At 33.4% G+C, this 20,036-nt stretch overlaps 1 protein-coding gene across 2 annotated transcripts in view; it reads left to right on the forward strand.

Moving 5' to 3' along the window:
* The window catches only part of rdx (BTB/POZ and MATH domain-containing protein rdx), a 277,849-nt gene that overhangs the window by 129,280 nt on the left and 128,533 nt on the right, over positions 1-20,036 (forward strand). For both annotated transcript variants that reach the window (XM_088227369.1, XM_088227368.1), the window contains exon 3: positions 13,718-13,768. The gene's annotated coding sequence lies outside the window, so the exon portion shown is untranslated. The remainder of the gene's footprint in view (positions 1-13,717; positions 13,769-20,036) is intronic.

Genomic DNA, 20,036 nt, shown 5'->3' on the forward strand with positions numbered 1-20,036 from the left:
CACTAATCATTAAAACAAGGCTATAATTTAAAATTTGGCCCTAAAAGTAATACTTATAATTACCTTTTTATTTAAACATATGCACATTTTCATTGAATTCAATCATCAAGAAATTACTGTGACGTAACTCGATAAATTTATACTTATATCAAAATCAAAAATTTTGAACAGTTTACGTTTTTAGAATGAGGTCTTAAATTGTTTATGCTACGCATTAAAACACCTTTTTGTGTTTTTTTAAAGCTTTGATTGCAACTTGAATGAGCTACCTTACGCATCAGATGCAAGTTCTAGATAGTAAATAAATTAAATAAAAATAGTTGCCAATGGCATACGAAATGTATTGATTATTTAAACTGTTTTGTTCAATAAATCTTGCGTTCGAGAATTTTCTTGCAAAGACTTCAATAATATTTATGGCAACGAGTAACATGTAGATTGTTCTGTATGATTTCTCTTAGTGCATCCTTGGACGCTTTGACCCGCATAATGAAAATCGTTAATTTATTATGAAAACATTAAAATGACCGCACTCGGTCATTACAATACCTTCGATGCAATAAGTCTTCACCGTACAATTGATGATTCTCCGATAGGCTTTTATAATCGACGACCATGAACGAACCCTTCGGTATAAAAAAAGATTAAGTTCTTTGCCTTGTGCCTTATATGTGCAAATAATATAAATATAAGCAAATTTATATCGAAGCAACTTTTTTATTAATCACTTTTTTCTTTTCTTGTACCGACCGGTTTCGGAATAAAACAAGCTTCTTTATCAAGGTATAATTAACTAATGAATCTTATCCTATTTTCGAATTCGCAAACAGTCCGATAGAAAATAATCACATTTTAATAATGACACTGGATTAAAATTTCTACATGTTGAAAATAAAATATTAAAACTAGGCAACTCAGAAATCCTAGAAATTTAAAAAACCGATAAATAATCAAATAATCAATAGTTATGTTTAATTGATCGCACCGCCCTCACTCCATACCTTTCTTCTTTAAAAGAACATGACAAAAATGCTTCAATTTTTAGCTTTATTTGTTTAGATTTAATATTTTGTAGACACTGTTAAAATAAAACAATTATACCTTGATAAGAAGCTTGTATGGCTTCGAAACCGGTCGATAGAAGAAATACAAAAATAATTGTTAAAAAAACAAAAAAAAAATACAGCACAAAGTTAGTGCTTCAAATATATAAAAAAATATAAGTAAATTCATTTCTTAGTATCCGAGGTTCATTATTTATCGATCAATATTCTTCGTTTCCTTATTGATCAATGTGTAATGGTTTAGCTTTGGTACTGAATTTGATCGTTTCAGTTTAGTATTGACTTTTAAATTCTGAAAAATAAGTGATTTAATAAATAATTTATTACTCTGAAAAGTGGCATTGTTTTCACTTTATAAATACCTGATCTCCAGACAAGCTTCATACTGTGAAATGCGGCGCCTGCTATTCCTAGCCGCAGTCCCAGTTCTTTTTTCAATTCTGCCATCTTGCATTACAGAATACACCCCTGGGTACTTAAAACTCTCGACCCTTTCAAAATCAAAATGCGTTTCAATAAAAATCTAAGTATCTAATTAATAATCGTAATTCCCCTTTCCGCACCCGGAGGTGCAGAGGGCACTGCAGTGTTAAATTAAATGCCGCGTAACTAGATCATCTGTTACACGAAGGTAAAAGTGAACCAGCATGAACACGATCACAATACTAGAGAAAAGAACAAAATTACTAAACTTCCATTTAGGAAAAAGGCAAAGTCACAAAATTCAATTTTATTTAAAGCAATTAAAAAGTATTACGAAATGGAAAAAAATATTTATGAAGAAAAAAACATATCAAAATTTAAAATAATGGTCAAGACATATGTGATAAACAATTTATAAATTAAATATATTTGCAATGTTATTATTAGAACACACATAACAATATGTATGATATGTGTGCCCTATTTTAAGATTTAAATATAAAAAAATTAAAAAAAGAACGACGAACGCGTCAATCATTACACTACGAGGCAGACGTGTCTTCACTCGATTTCCTTTTAAGGGTTTTTACCTGAGATCAGCCATCGAGTCTAAAACACTCACAAACCCAAATGTCAATTTTATTTCATGTCAGTAGATTTTCTAAAATGTTTCTGCCTGGACTCTGCATCTTTTATACCCTTTACATTAACTCTCGAGTGAGGGACCAAGTTTAAGGCTTTCTAAAGTCAATCGACTTTATAAGGTCTTCGGAGATAATGAATAAGATTCGTAAATACGTAATTACCTCCGAGAGTACTTTTTCTATGCACATTTTATAAAAACAAGTACTGAACAATAAATGACAATATCAGTCAGAAAAAAAGTCCAGTATCCAGACATCCTATAAAGTGTAAGCTGCCAATTAACAACAAGCCAGTGGAACAGGTCATGAGTTTCCGACATCTGGGAGTAGAAATCTCAACTCAGCGATTTGTACACTGAAGTCCGAGAACAGGTCAACAAAGCATCAACAGTGTCGGGGTGTCTGTGGTATGTAATATAAAGAAATAAGGTTATGCGTATCGATAGCAGAATCAGTAGCTCAATCACAAATAACTATCGACGTGCTAATAAGCGACGTGATAACAATTTCTCACCATGGTTGTTTATCGTATTCTCGATCAAAATATTTACGTTTCGCGATGTATAATCCTGCTGCGCAATCACATATTTAAATTTCACCGGTGCAAATGAAAATAATTCCCAAACTGCAATTTTATTTATTATTTATCATGCTGTTTATTGCATTTAGCCGGCGGTTGGCAAGCCAAATGTCAAGAAAAGCAGTCGTCATAGTATTTAATTTTCACTTTTTTTGTATTGGATACTCCTTACTATAATATTTTGCAAATGCAATATATTGTATTATTTTTTACAGTAAACGCCTACTTTTCGCCAGTGAGCTGTATTTAATTACGAGAAAAACAAAAAACAAACCGAAACGAGCTTTGACTTAGAGATTACACACGCGTTGACTTATGCATATACCTGCGATAACTTAAGCATGTTCATTATTGTTCATTGTGATCGCTCAAATGCCTAGCATGTTTTTAAGCACGTCGATAGTTATTTGTGATTGAGCTACAGAATATACAAGACATGTGTAAGACCCATCATGACGTATGCTGTGGAAGCGCGGGCTGACACTGTTCGTACCTAAGCCTCACACAGAACTGCTGGAATGAAGGTCTTGAGGTCCACGACTGGAAAATCTCTTAGAGACCAAATCCATAATAGTATAATTAGACATACGTGTGAAATAGAGGACATCGTGCGATTGAGCAGATCCAGGCGAAGATACTGGAGAGACCATGAGGACAGAATGAGCAGCGACAGACTTATGTTAATCCCATCCGGACAACGTCCGCCTGGAAGACTACCCTAGAGATAGAGGAACAGTTGGACCTCATCATCTCAGGAGAACATTTCGTTTTCTGTAACACAAATTTTAGGATCTCTCAAAAGAAGAAGAAGAATTTCGATCAGGTTTTATTTGTCGCTTTAACTGGAATCGATAATGTTCAATTTAATAATCTTAGTTTTAGTTAAATTGAATCTGAAGCAAAGGTTGTAGTTTTTGCGTTCGCTGCGCGGCAGTGTATTCTTAATGTACATAAATTTAAAAATAAAAAACAATGATCAAATATTTAATCACCTCACTTATCCGAGATGTTTTATGGCAAAGCAATTTATCTTATGCTTAATGTTAATCATTTCAAACCAATAGTTACTTATAGGAATTTCTGCTTTCGAATTTTATCAATTTCCTTTTCAAATTTCTGAACAATTAATTTATATCTATCCTTGACTGTAAATTTAGTTCCCAACTGTTTATCATATTTTATTTGTGCTTCTATAGTATTTTTGTATGTGTTATACTCTTTAAAAGTTCCATATTTCCCACGTGGAAAAAAATAAAAAAATAAATACCGTTTCGTCAATTTCGACACAAACCATGATTATGTTTTACAATTAAACAGCTTGCAAATAATGGTGCTCATTAGAGCCTCTAGGGTAGAAGCGATACAATTAACTCTGATATTGTGTAGCCGACATTTAATTCTATATTCCCCTAAAGCTTCCAGTCAAAGCATTGTTCATATTGTTTCACTGAGTATCGTTTCAGTTGCGAGCGGATCGCGCTGTCGCCGTATTGTGACGACTTCTAAATTAGATCTCGAAACCCCTGTTTTTACTTTACGGTTCTGTGTAACAATTATTTGTATGCAATTTTCAGAACACTTTGAATGGAAGACGAGTATTTCAATCGAATAACGCAAATAATCATTATCTATAATCCGTTCTAATATTATTAATGCGAAAGTGTGTTTGTTTATGTTTGTTTTTTTTCACGTCTCAACGGAGCGAGCGATCGACATATTTTTTTGTATAGGGATAGCCGGGGAGGTGAGAAGTAATAAAGGATACTTATTTTTTACCCCAAATCAAAAATAAGTATAATACAATGAAAAAAAAAATGTCCACAATAAGCATATAGGCGGTAAGGTGGGATATCAAAAATAATCCATTTGTAATTAGTTCTTTAAATTTTCCTAATTGACTTGCTTTATCTATGGTTAGTTTGGTTTGCTTTTCGTTTGTTTTTTTTTAGAATTTTGGATTTGTGAATAAAATAACGAATCTACGTCGCTATAGACTAACGGATCTACGTATTTTTTTCATAGCGATAGTTAAAAAACCGGCAATCGATACAAGCTACTTTCTATCCCGAAAAAATGTACCATTCCAACAGGAAAATGATTATTGATTAATGACAAAACTAATTAATATCCTAAATAATTTCCCTCTAATGCCACGTGAGCGAAGCCGCAGGTAATGACTAGCAGTAATATATTATACTTTTCGTTATTGGAATATCTACATCACTCTTTCAGTTACTTGACGTATAGATATATGTGATAGTGTTAGTGAATAATATTCGTTAGGATTTTTAAAAGTATTTTGATGTTATGTTATATTTAAGGTAAAAGCTAGTGTGAAATATAATGTAAAATATTTATTTACTACAGTTACTTTGTTTAAATCGCACCTGAAGAAACATTTCCAAGCTCTTTTTAAACACTCCTCTCTTTAACTCACTTTATGTCCTATTGAAAACTGGTATCAAAATGCTAGTTTTTTTTTTTTTACTTTAGTATCTATTTGACTTTTTTTTACAAAAGCATTATTTAAAAATATATTGTAGGGAGTACCGCTTTACCCACCCTTAAACTACTGGGAGTTTTACTCAATTCTGACCTATCTCTTGAGGCTCAAATTAGTAGAACGATAAGTTCATGCTTCTACCAGCTGAGACAAATTAAATGCATACGCAAAAATTTGCCGGTTGATGCCGCCCGTCAATTAATAAATGCGTTTGTAGTGTCTAGAATGATGAAATCAGGCGAGAGTGTAAATCTGAGACAAGTATAATTGATAAGATTAAGAAAGGGTCTCTGAGATGGTTTGGTCACGTAGAACGAATGGACGACGAGAGAATGGTAAAACAAGTATATATGGCAAAAATGAACGGCAACGTTAGACGAGGCCGACCAAGGAAGACGTGGCATGATCAGATAAACCAAAATCTTAAGTCTGGTCATGTCAAAAGCAGACAGAACCGAAGGGCATGTATGACAAGATGTATGAATGTGGAAGAGGCTAGGAGTGTATGCCAGGATAGACGTGTGTGGCGGTCCATTCTCTCTGCCTACCCCTACGGGGAAATGACGTGATGGTAGTAGTAGTAGTAGTGTCTAGAGTCGATTATTGTAATGGTATCTATGCGGGTCTACCAATGAAAAAAATGACTCGCCTACAATCTGTATTGAATGCCGCAGCGAGACTTATTTTCGGAATCTCTAAGTTCAGTCATATCACTTCACTACTTCTGGAACTACACTGGCTACGTTTTCCACAGAGGGTCGAATACAAACTCTGTTGGCTTATGTATAAGTCACTGCACAACTCTGCTCCGGAATATCTAAGAGAACTATGCATTCCAGATGAACTAGCTGACAGGCGTCTCACGCTTAGATCAGCTACGTCTACGGCGAGAGGAAAAGTTATTATACCTCTACGCAAAGAGCGCACTAAATTTAGTGAACGCGCATTTGCGGTCGCAGGCCCTATGGCATGGAATGCTCTCCCAGCAGAGGTGCGAGGCTGTGAAAGTGAAGTGATGTTTCGGAAAAAACTTAAAACCCACTTGTTCTCTAAATCATTTGAATAAATCCATAGCACGGGACAACAAAATAAATTGTTTTCATTAAATTACAAATTTAAAAGCTTCAATTAAATTAATTTAACAATAGAATCACCATGTAAAGCGCCCTTGAGGTATTTAATTACGAAAATGGCGCTATATAAGTTATCCATAATAATAATAATAAGTATTGTTTTTTGTTTACCGTCTTTAATCAAATATATATTTTTTTCCACAAATAATGAATTTTAACGTCATAAAAATAATCACCACGGTATTCTTATTACTGATTAGTTGCACTTAAGTTGTGCAGAATCGGGTTGTAGTTCCGTGGCTAGTGTGCCGTGGACTTAGATCAAAGGACCGAGGTTCGCACCCCACTCTACACAACTTAATTTCCATTTTCTAATAGCGAGTCATTTACAGCTCGTTGAAAATGGCTACCAAAATTGAAATATTAGGGTAAATCATAAGAACGCTAAGATTTCTTTTTAATAAAAAAATTAATATATAAGCCGATTGTATTTCAAATAGTATGCGCAGTTCATTCAAAATGTTTACACCCCCTGCTTTAAACGTGCGTAACAATAAGTTTTTTATATAAATTATTCTAGTGTGCCTACTAACACAAACGAAATTTGTATGTCCACTTGGTTCACCGACAGGTGCTAACATATTACATAGGCTTATTGAACATTCGAACGCACTGTACTAGTGTAAAGTATTATTAAGATTTTCTCTATTTATTACTTGTGTGTTCCCACGATAGAATATAATGAATGGGGTGTCACAATTATGAAATTAATCTTATAAGCGTAAATTATTTCAAATCTTAATACAAAATTTATTTTTAAAATCCACCTTAAATGCAATATCAAAATTAAATGAAAATATAAAAAAACGCATAAATTTTAAGTAATTTAGCATCAAATCTGTGTCCGGGCGATGAAGAATAATGTTCTGGGTGAAATAGAACAAGAACCCTGGACGGGTGCTTTTATTTCGATGGATACTCTCAGTTAAAAATCTTGAAAAAGGAAACCGAGTGGAGATAAGTCCGCCTCGTTGTGTTGTGGTGGCGCGTTTGCCTGCTTATTTGCTTGAAGTCCTAGGATCGATTCCTGATTGTATGTGCTTCATTGATCCTGGACTGGCATCTGAAGCGTAAGCCTTTTGGTGCCCTATGCACCGCTGGGTCCGGATAAGGTTATGATGATGACGGTGAAGCATCAAATTAGGAAATAAGCCATAGTTGAGTTACGTTATTTCTTTAAATTGAAATGAGATCTCTACAATAAGGAAATTAATTCTCTTAATAGTCTACTAAAGCCTGTTTTACCTCCCACCATTACTAGTTGTAAATTACTCGAGTGGGGATGGAAGTTGGGAGGGGGCGCCGTTAAAAGCTTAGTGCAAGGGACTATGCAACTATACATGGATAGTGTTATGCAAAAATGAGTTAAGCCACACAAACCTCTAACTGAGACAATTTATGTCTAACGTAAGGCGCATTTTTCAAAAATATGATTAATTATTTCGCTAGGCTTTTTAGTTTAATATATTAAAAATATATAATATAACAAAAAAAGCTAATAAAATTTTTATATTTATTATTATTTAACATAAAATTTTACAGAATAATTAGTTTCATATTTTAGTTTCGAATCACCTTAACCACATATTGATCTTAATTCGCAACAATATGTCAAGCATCTTAAAGCAGTGTTACGTTGTTTTTAGTCCAGTTGCATGGGTTTTGATCAACACATCGAGGCATTTACAGAGAATTCGTCAGTTTAAACTCATTAAACTATTTTTACAAAGTAACTCACTTTTAGATTATGATTCTGACATACACATTTTTTTCGATTTTGTGGCTTGACACATTTTTGCATAACACCATCCACATGTGCCCGAGGCTTATCGTACGAACCTACACATCTACTACATTAGACCTAATACGTAGTCGTATACATACTATGATATGCCTTGCAGAACTAGAAACATATTAACTTATTCAACTGTAGTCACTCAGGAAAGCGTAATTTAATACTCGTATATCCTTGAGAAACAAACTCTTTAGTAACAAAGGATAAACCATAATGTCTTACTGCATTGGTCCACTTATAATTTTTTCTGACGCTTTAGGTATCCAAGGACAATAAAATGTTGCGGTGTAGAACCACCTTTAAAACAAATATTTCACGTTGACCATTCCAGGAATCGACCCTAGAACTTTAAGCATGGTAAATCAACCGGCCATCTATTACACTATAAGGCAGACTTATCTCAATTTGATTTCGTTTTTTGCGATTTTTACGCTTTCGAGTCAAAAATATTCGTCCAGCGTTTTGGTTATTTCGCACATAGAACTGTATTCTTCATTCGCCTTACCACAGAAACGTGCTTAAAAACAGCATCCCAATTACTTCTGCATTTTAAAAATCACTACCCTAGGTCAGACCCATTTTCTAAAATTCAGTTTTGTTTTTTTTTCTTAGAGCTTTTAGCTGATTTTTTAAAATAAAATATGTAAACTGAAATGTGTGAAATTCAGATTTTATGATATTATTATTATTTGGTTAAAAGTGCTGGGATTATTAATCTGCAAAATTGTTTAATATGCTTCTATATAGAAATATTTCAAAAAACATATCAAAATATGCCTGAAGAATATTGTCATAGAACTATTTTTTCAATATTGTGGCATATGTGACCATTGTAAAATAAATTTTGAACACTGTACAATCCTACTTAGAACAGGGTATTTATTATTTTTATTTTTTTTGCACCACAACAGGCCAGGAGGCCCAATTACAGTGGTGAATTACATCACATAACACCCAGGCTTGAGAAAAATCACATTAAATTTTTGTGTTCTCACCGGGAATCGAACCCGGAACCTTCCATGTGTGAGTCAAGCGTCTTGACCACTACACCACGGAGGCCGCTAATAAGGAGTACTCTTAAATCAATGCGTATATTGTTTTCTCGTACCGCTATAGTAATAATAATAATTATTAATATATACGTACTTACATATTATTTCTGGACTTATAAAAGCCTCGTGCAATGCATCCAATTTTCCTCGGCTGTCTGGTGTAAGCGTCTAATCTCAGTTAATCTCTCGCTAGAGTTACTAAATACAAGAGCTTACAAATATAATTCTGTTTGGCAGTCAATAAACGGAGATTTCTAACAAGAATAATCGGGTTATCTTAAAAATATCGAACAAACTTTGTTTATAATATTAAATTGCGCAACAGGTAGGTACCAGTTATATTACAGAATTAACATTTATAATGAAATGCAATGCGCTGATGCAAATTCACCTCCGATACAACACGAATGTACATACATACCCAGTTGCACTTGTTTAGTAAATATGGATTTGTTCAATAATCACCATAAGTACTATTACTTAATGGATGTTAGGCGCATTGAGATGCAAATTTGCGTCGTATGGAATTTGGATTCTGTCTGTGAAAGTGCACTTATCTCGATAAGTCACCGAGTATATGTTAGTTGCTACAGGTCGCAATGTTGTCGCAAATAAATGTAACGGAATGCGCTGAACAGATCTGGCGGCGACAGAATAATCAGAACACGAACAGTGACTTCTGAAATTCTGCTCGTTATAATTCTCAGGCAACAAGTCGTTGCATAATCTGAACTGTTTGATGCATATGCCATTATGATTTCCTCGGTGCTCCCATCAATGTATTTAGCTGTAGCGTTTCTTGGATTTAAGCTAATTATAATTGATTAGACATAATATTAATTCATTCCAGACACTATCGCTGTATGCAAGTATGATTTATGTGAAAAAATAAACAATGTTTTTTTTTTATTTATTAATAAAACATATAAGACATGAATATCATGATATTATATTCCCAGGAGTTGTACGAGAAAACTCATTTGGGACGGTACATAAAAAAAATAGTACATTTCTTGTAACAATAGCTTGTTTAATTAAACTGTTAACAAAATTAATATCTTTGATATAATATATGGTCTTAAAAATGTAATGATTTTAAAAATGTAGATATCAAAAAAAGAATTTTGTTCAATTCTTTGACTTTCATTTAAAAGTTGAAAAACGAACCGCTGTGTTAATAAATGTTCGAAGGTGTCAATGTGATAGGGATTTTCACATGTATGGTTTAAGATGTGGAGGTGATTTCCTAAGGTGAGACTAACTGGAACTCAAAACAACCTTTGCTACAAAGGTTTAAAAATGTTAAATGAGTTGCCAGAAAGTCTCAAGAAAGCTGGAAGCGTCTTTACTTTTCGATCAAAATGCTTTGTTTGCATTAGGAATAAAAAATATATTATGTTGAATTATTTATTAATTTTAATAAGGTATATTTATTTTGATTATTGATATAGTTCCTATTATAGTAAGTAAATTTATTTAATACGTAAATTTACAAGACAAATAAATAAGGGTAAATGCTACCATTTTTTGTAAATGTTGTCACCAAACCTTTATTTAATTCTGATTTAACCCTAGTATTATAATTAGTAAACCGCTTTTATACCTCATGCACCTTTGGGTGACAAAAAGGACACAAAAAACCTTTTAAGTTTGAATTTTGTGTGAATTTTCGTCTCCGTATTTAGTATTTCTTCAGAGGTTAGAAAAGTTTGATTTGACTTTTTAAATACCTTACTGAAGTTTGGATTTTGTTTTTTATATTTTAGTTTTTAATCTGAAACACAAATCATTTGCTTGTGTATTTAAAAATACTTCGTATCAATCTTGGCCATATAGATAATTAACAATAGATATGTGTAACGTCCATTTTTTCAATGATTTCTAATAATAGCATCGTTATAATCACACTGTTCCCGCTTGTTGAAAGATGCTTCATCGTCGTTGAACATTTTTCAATTAGAAACTATGTTCTTTACCTTTATATAATGGACATATCGACACTTCCGCTTTACAAAGCGGAGAACCCATCAATTACATTATTGAAAGTTAATATTTTCCCAGCAGGGAATAAAAGACGGAACCCCGCCTCGGCCTGTTGGTACAGCCGTACAGCGCTTAACCACTCCGCTTTCGAGGTCGATGTTAATTATTTTGATTTAACATAAAAGAAATCGTTACATAACATGTGAGATTTCGAATCATCATATTCGTGTCATGGTTGAAATTCCAAGTCATTCATAGAAAGGCTGGGAAATTCTTTGCTCGAAATTAGAGTGATTTCTTTTGACCAATATTTAATATGATGCGCCTCCTTTCTAGTTTTCCTATTTCAATCCTTTATATATAAACGTTGTTTAAAACACTAAAATAAATCAACTTCTCAGTATCTGTTCTTCTGCGAAAATATTATCATGGTAACATTTAGGTTCAAGTATTTGTGTTTATATTGAGCACTGGGGGGATTGATTGCAATATTCTAATAATACATTAAATCCCATCTAATTTATTTAAGAAAATATCTTCTTCTTCTTCCTTGCTATAGATCTTTGTGGTCTGTTCTCCAGAGGCTTGCTCCTCCTGTAATGTACATTTCTAGCTCTCCTTTCATCTTTTGGGCGATCTTCCGCGAGGGCGACTCCCGTGAGACTGATTATATAGTGCAATATAATAGAGACTGGTGATGTCCATTCTTTGAACATGACCATACCAGTCCCTCGTTCGCTGTCTACTCCATCTTACACGGTTTTTCAGGGCCAGATCCTTATAGTAAGCTTTAGAAATAATCCATTTTTTTTTTGCAAAAACTCATTTTATAAAAATAAAAAAATAAAAATTCGTAATCTGAAAATGGAGTAAATCTTTAGTTTCTCGGACTAGCATCCCTTCCCCAAACCCCTATCCCTCCCCAACAAACAAATTAATATAAAAACGTATTTGACCAACGAAGCGATACGCACCAGACGCGGACAAGGGAAGCGGCTGGGTAGGAGAGGGACAGGGAGGAGGGGGTTTGTGGAGAGACTGCTTTTCCGAGAAATAAAGGATTTACTACATTTTGAGATTATAAAAAAAAAGTCTTTTTGGAAAAATTTCATAAGGATTTTTTTAAAGCTTACCATGAGGAATGATCCTCTGAAGTTTCGCGGTCTGGCCCCGAAAAACGTGTATATGTCTTATTTTGGTGTTCCTCGCGCGATCTCTAAGAGTTTTGCCTGCTTAAGTTTTTTTATTTAATACTTTCCTACCTCTCGTTATGTGGATATAAGTACTATGTCATGTATTTTGGTTAGTCAAATAATAGCTCTGGTGTCTTGTTCATTAGTACACGTGTACATTTTACATGCATAATGTATGATATCATTCGGGTCTTGTGGTTATTATGTTTTCATTTTTGTTATCAGTTTTCAACCGCGTAAAACTAGAAGTCAATTAATGCTCTTGATCAAATTGGTGTGATTAAATTACGAATCTACATAGGCGAACTAAACGTTTCTGATAACTAGTAATTATAACACTTTTTTAATTTACGAATAGTTGTAAATAAAACTAGTACAAATTTAAGTGCATTTTTTGTCCAATACTTATTTTTTGTATATCTTAATTTGAATTATGTCATAACCATTAAAATAAATATATTAATTAATTGTTACAACCCTTCTCTTTTAAATATAATGCCAATAATACGAGTATTATTTCAAAAACCATTTTAAATCTTTTTTTTCGGAACAAAGGGGGATGACAAAATCATAGATCTAGTATTTTATGATGTTCTTTGAATTTCACTTGAAATTGCATTTGTGCACATGTAATTATTATATATTACCTATCTATCAATGTATTTTCTAATCAAAGAATAAAAAAAAACGTAATTAATGAATTTTATGATGTATTAAAATTTACTTTTATGTAAATCATATTTTTTTCAAAAAAGTAGTTTGAAACTTAAAAATATTCATCATATAAACACACAAAAAAATATTTTTAGTTTCAATTTTTTTAGAAATGGAAGTATCGTTTTTTTATCTTATTGGTAGATCATTGTCATTTTTATTAAAATGTATTCTTCCCTAGAATTATGACATTGGGGCGTAAATAATTTGAAGCCCAAAAATGTTTTATTATTTGTTTAAATAAAAATAATATGATTTTTCTAATATTTTTTTGGTATAAGTTCTTCCCGAGTTTATCCCATGCTCCAAATCGTAGTAGATTATGCATCATAAGTCCTTATTGTCGTGACTGACAGAAATATAATAATAGCATCGAGCTTCAGCGCACTAGCGCAGCCTCCCAACTCCCAACCGACTTCCCGCCCTCGGTACGCGTTACATCACCCATCGACTATTGCTCTTCTCGCCCTTTTCCTCCGCTAACTCCTAGTGGAGAGCCTTCGTGTATCTGTAGGAATTTCACCACACGACTTTTCCCATCTGCATGTTTCGCGATAGAAATTATTATTGTTTCGTTATTGTGAAAGCGTGGCAAAACTGACAGTATATTTATTTGATTTTCCTCTGTTGCAGATCGGCGAATGGTGTTTTTCTCCATCTCAGACACGGGGACTCTGTGAAAGTGTAAGTTTCTCTGGCTGTATTGTCTCTCTGTACCGCTTTCTCGCTCGCGCCCGCACTCGCCAGTGCGCCAGAGCAGTTCGGCCGACCGTTTGCTGATTAAACACCGGCGTTCGCTCGAACTCTCTATTCTATTCGCGTCCAGTTATCGAATGGTAACAGTTTGTAGGAGTATCCACAGTCGCACCTATCGTCAGCCCGTAACTGACCCGCGCGACACTAATTACACGTAGCGCTGCGCTGTATCGATTCTGGTCCAAAAGCTCGGATAATTGACCCCGGATATTCGTTTCTCCGATCACGTCGCTCTTTCATTTGCTTCGCTTTTCCCTAATTGTCAATCGATAAACCGTAATTAAGATAATAACAGCTTAAGCATTGGTCACACAACAGATTTAAGCTCTTTGTTAGATTTACAATAGATTTACTTTTGGCTGATGACAATGTGAAATTGATAACAGCGACTATACATTTTTTTTTTAGTCCAAATATAATTTTATTTTTATTAGATTTGATTCTAGCAATGTTTGAGACGCAAAAAACTGTCTCCTGAAAAGTAAGGCATTTTGACTTATGTGATTGTTTCCTTGTGTTTGTCGGCCTCGCGGTGTAATGGTCAGCGCGTTTGCCTACCACGCAAGAGGTCTCGGGTTCGATTCCCGACATGGTTGACATGGAATATTATTTAGAAGGGTGTTTTTGCACTGGATTATTTCATACTCCCTAGACTGGTACTTGAAACGTAAGACTGATCACCTTACCTTCATGTAACAAAAATGATCAAGATACGCTGCGATTGGTATACCAATGCAGTGCCCTATGCACCATTAGGTGCGGAAAGGGAATGATGATGAAGATGATACATTTATTTTTAACAGCAGTATGCCGTCTGTTTACATTTAAGCTTCGTTTCCGCGTATGCTCTTTTGGCGAAGTGTCATATTTGTTTAATGGTCGAGAAGTAGGTATCCATATGCAGAATAAAAGTAACGCGACCTAGGCCCAAATTCGTGAATAAATATCAGTAAGGTTACCGACTACCGACGAACTCGCTCGGCGATGTTTCACCGTGTACACAATGGTAGGTCCCAGTCGGTGCTCTGGAGTAGATGGTAGACAGGCGCCACTGCCCGCGTCAGCCAATTACCGACCTGATGATTTGCACAACCGGCGGTGAAATTTATATTGTAAATCCCGAACCGATCCGAATTTTGTCAAATGTGAGAAACTAACTCAGCAGCGGCAGCCGCGGCCGCAGCCCAGCCGTTGCGTCACCCGTAAAACAATCGCTTTCCTTTCTTTCACTTCCCGCTCGCGGCTCTGTTACATTTCGGCCATTGTTCCCTCCCGAAATTGCTCATTGTACTTCGGTGTTGCCTCACTGCAAATTTTATCATTACGTACTCGCGCAATGAACGCTGGCTGCGAGTTCTCTTTTTAGGTTTTGAGCAATCGCGGTTTCTAAATGAAAAATACTCATTCTACTTGTAATGAGATGTATGAATGTGAAATCGGGCTTAATTGTCGTCGGTAGATATCTGCGAGCGCTGACTCGGTTATGCACGTCTATTAATAATTTCTACACTTTTCACTCGCTACAAGTGCTCTTATCTGCTTCTGATGTCGTCTGCCGATTACGTTCTTCTCTAATGGAATCCCCAATTCAAATTAGTACTACTTACATATATTTCATTAACCAATTTAATATCATATTTTACTTTTGAGATGTTAGCCGGCGATATTCCTCTCATTGTTATTTATTTGTTTTTATTTGGGAAAAAAACAGTTTTTATATATATTGTATTAAAAAAATAAGAATACATATGAACGAAAATTGTGAAAACAGTCAATAAAAATTTTCCACAGTGGTGCAAGATCACTATCGGTATCAAAATAAGAAGAGAATCTAGAAGTAAAATAAGAAGAAAATCTAGAAGTACACTATCGGTATCAAAATAAAAGCAATTAACAATTGTTAGGCACTAAGAAACTTGCAAATAAAATAAAAATACATACACGTATTTACAGTTATAAAAATAAAGTTAATAGAAACAAGATAAATTTAAATTTAAAGAATAAGAAAGGAAAAAAGTTAAATAAAAATAATGTAAAAGGTACAAAAATATAATAATGAACATACGAATACATACATCATAATTACTGACATCATAAAACTAAACGGTTGTACTGTCTAAGAGGAATTATCTATATTTCATATAAGAGAGATGAAAAATGTCTGCGTGACCGGAGATTATAGTATAATGTGTATTTCTTTAATTTACGCGATTGTTTTCCCTATTATGGCTTAACGCGAGCACAGCCTAAAAAGCCATAATATGTTCACGAGTATGTAAACTGTTCTATAATTTGAGAGTAATGAGTTTTTAAAGAATATTTCTAACATCTTCTCTTTTTATACATATTTGTTTTCAGTTATCACACATTTCCACCTACTCATATTTTTTTCAACCCCGATACAATAAATACCCCCATCCCTTAAAGTTTAGAAAGGCCCTTTTCAATAATCTAAAATCTGTAAAATAGTATTTTTAATTCTAATTAAATCGTTATACTATAAATAATCAATAATCAAAGATAAGATTCTCGATATTTTTATCAGTCTTTCTACACCGTAGATGTTTGATACCTACAATTTACAACAAACTTTTCATAGTTTTATGTTAGCTCTTGGTCCGGCGCGGCGCCGTACCAATGAGTGCCTAGAAAAGAGTAAGACTGTTGCGTCGCATTATTATACCTACATTAAATGTTCTTCTATTCTCTCTTCTGGAATATATGTATTTATGTACTGTATGTAAGATTAGTTTTCATATATTTTTATTTTTAACATATTACAACAGAGATGAAGAACATTTAAGAGAAGGTAATTTAGAAGTCTAGGCATCTACAGGGCTTATGACCTGTCAATGGCTGGTTTAAGTGGCCACTTTACACACTGTGTAACAATCACCATTCTGCCTATATTTGAACATCTATATTCCTTCAATTCTTTTATCTGTTGATGTTTGTGAAGTTAAAGAGCTGAATCCTTTATTTATGCGGGTGAGATTCATCTAATTGAATTATTTCACCTACATACTAGGCAACGCCTGAAAATGTTATTTTTTCAATTTGTATACTTCTTCATGGACCAGGTAATTTATCTACAATATTTTGAGTTTGTCCAAATTTTTGTAGACAAGGACTGGATTCAACTCCCTGGGGAGCTGTTTATATTAACATATTACAACAGAGATGATATTTTTATTTTCTTTTTCTTATTACTTCATTTTCAATTTTTTGCTACTTTTGTGTAAAATATATGTCTGTTCTTTAAATATAAATATATATAAAACATGTAAAAGCCTACAAGGCGTCTAAATAAATAAATACAAATAAATAAATAAATGCCCAACAGGCTTTTCCGATACAGAGTTGCTAATAAAATACATCGTAAATGAAGGCTACAATAATCGTTGTAAATATGTCTCCTATTAAAGAATTAAAAGTTAATAAATATCTATTTGTTCAATAAGTATACAGTAAAAGTTATTCGGGTGTGCAATTTGCTAATTTATATCGTTATTTTCATATATGTTATTTTTCCACGATATAAGTACATAATACATGAATAATATTGGAGTCACATTATATTTCTTCTTTATACGATACGGAAATTCAGACTGTGCACATATTTAAAGTAAGGTTAATTGCGGTAAAAGTGCACTTAAGATAAATAACCCCATTTTATTTTCTTATGATTACGTACGCAACATATATCCCAACTTCCAACTTGCACATATAAAATAAACATTTTTAGCCGAATTTAGTTCAAGCCCATCAATCTTTTTTTCTTTACAAAAGAAATTTTAAATAAAGTTTAAACAAAAATAATTTATAGGTGTAACAAAGTTCAGTCAAAATAGTTTTCAGTATATTTTCGAGTTCTAAATTCAACAAACTATCAAAATAATCTATTGTACCTTATATTTTTAATTTAATTCCTACTGACCTTAGATTTAATAATATATGTAATAAGAAAAAAAAATGGCTTCTTAATCAAGAGTTTTCATATTATTGTTCTTTAAATAACGTGTTCAAAGTTGATTTATATGTATATTAATTTTTTCATCATATGTGTTCGTTTTTCTTATTATTTTTTCTTTTTTGATTGAGCGGATGTTACTGCTCCTTATTTAAACTGAAATTGTTTATGTATAGATATATATTCTTAAGCAGGATTAATATTTATGTAGGTAAACTTTACCAACAAGCCACTAAAAGTGGCTTGGTTAGGTTTTTCTATGTATTAGTGTACTTCTTTTTTATGTATCTAAATTTTTTTTAATGTGTACTTCTATAATTAATAAATAAATAAAAAATAAAAAATTAACAAATAAAATTCACCTACAAAAATTACGCACTATTATGTAATAATTCATAAATAAAAATATTCACGAAATAATTCACTATTAGTAGCTATTGGTGTTTCTACGTAAATATAACCTGCACTCGCCCAAGTAAATTACTTGTAAACAGTGCATGTAGTGGTTTAAATTAAACGAGTAAGATAATAAATAATGCTTTACACTGTTGCATCTTCCACCGCAGAAATATAATCAGAACGCATTTTCCTTTTCTAAAGGACGTTGGCGCGATACTTCGCTAAAAAATGTCTTCAGCTAAATGAGCTTCCTGCCAGACGTCACGGCTCACATCCTGCGGCGCCACCGCACTGCGAACTGGTACTAAGGCTTAGTACCTAGAACCTGCATTGGCTGGCGAAGTATACCTGTATTATTATACTACCTATGTATGCACCAGGGGCGAGCTGCTCGCATTTAGCTGTACTGTGTACTGCACTCGTAGACCGACTAGTCGAAGGAAATAGTTAATTCACTTGCGTTTGACGCTGAACTAAAATATAAAAAACTAGCGAATTCCCAAGCAGTTAAAATTATTTCTAAAAGGATGGGAAATCCCAGATTTTGTGCTGATAAAAAATAATGTTTTAGACAATCCCGTACTTGTTTTATTAATTTTTATGGGAGACAGTATGGAACGAGACAAACTATTGCTTTCTCTGTTCATTGGCACAGTTCAAACTGCATCAGGTTCTCGCATTTTTCGCGGCTCCACAATTATGATTGTTATTATTATTTATATAGGATTCATCGAATCTCTTATAATCGTCAATAAATAAACTATGACCTTTGAATATAAATCAATAGAATATGAATTATTAAAATTTAAATCAATAATTATAAATTAAACCTATTAAACGAATTTAAATCATAAAACTAAAATCAATCAATATAAATCAACAATCGCGAATCTAATGCCAAGCCGTCTTGTCCTGCCAATATTTTTCGACTCTATAGTAGCTCTTTCCAAACACGCTGTGCTTGACAAAATCTTTTTTTTTATTGTTCGCAAAGCCTGAATTTCAAGAGGTACGTTATTTGTAGAATCGAATGCAGTTTGAGGCAAAATAATAAAATTTTCAAAAATAAAATATTTAAAAATACAAATGGTTGCTTACTTCTGCAGGGGGGAAGTGAGGGGAGCGCGGCGCAGTATCGGACTCCCCCTCCCCCTCCTTGTTTCTCACCTGCAGAAATAAGCAACCATTTACTTTTTTTGATTTTTGATTTTTTAAAATTTTATTTGTTTTAAAAAAATATTTTAATGTAATTAATATGCCAATATGTCTTCTTGATCATATTGATCATTGTGGTTTCGGGTGTCACAGGGACACTCTGTATGTATATATAACAGAATGAACAGTTTAGGGAATGGGCGGGGGGTTTCGCTGTAGTACAGTAATAAAATATTGACGTTCCTGTTCGATCGCTAACTCCGAAACTGGTCAGCAATGTAGGTAGGTACTCTCTCAAATTAAACGACAAACTGAAAGTTATAAAATAAAAGCGTTAAGATTGCCTATCTGAAAAGTTTCAGCCCGCCACTGCTATATATAATATTTGAATATACGTATAGCACATACACCGCTATGTGTGCACTCACTTCGTTTTCCGGAATTAAATGCTTATTCTGCGGAACAGATTATTGTGAATTGTATCGCGGCCTGCAGCGAGGTCGAATGGTCATCACATCGGGTATGCACTTCATTCTGAACCACTGCGTTTCCTTTCGGAAGGAAGTATAATATCCTTTTTCAATTATATTTTAAATAAATTTGAGATATCATGTCAAGGCTTAAAAGGAACAGTCGTGTTGTAAAATCTGTCGGCGTATTAAATTTGTTTTG

Source organism: Micrasema longulum, unplaced genomic scaffold (assembly GCF_059751315.1).
Source record: "Micrasema longulum isolate JH-2025_06_02 unplaced genomic scaffold, ASM5975131v1 h1tg000501l, whole genome shotgun sequence".
Classification (NCBI taxonomy): Eukaryota; Metazoa; Arthropoda; class Insecta; order Trichoptera; family Brachycentridae; genus Micrasema; species Micrasema longulum.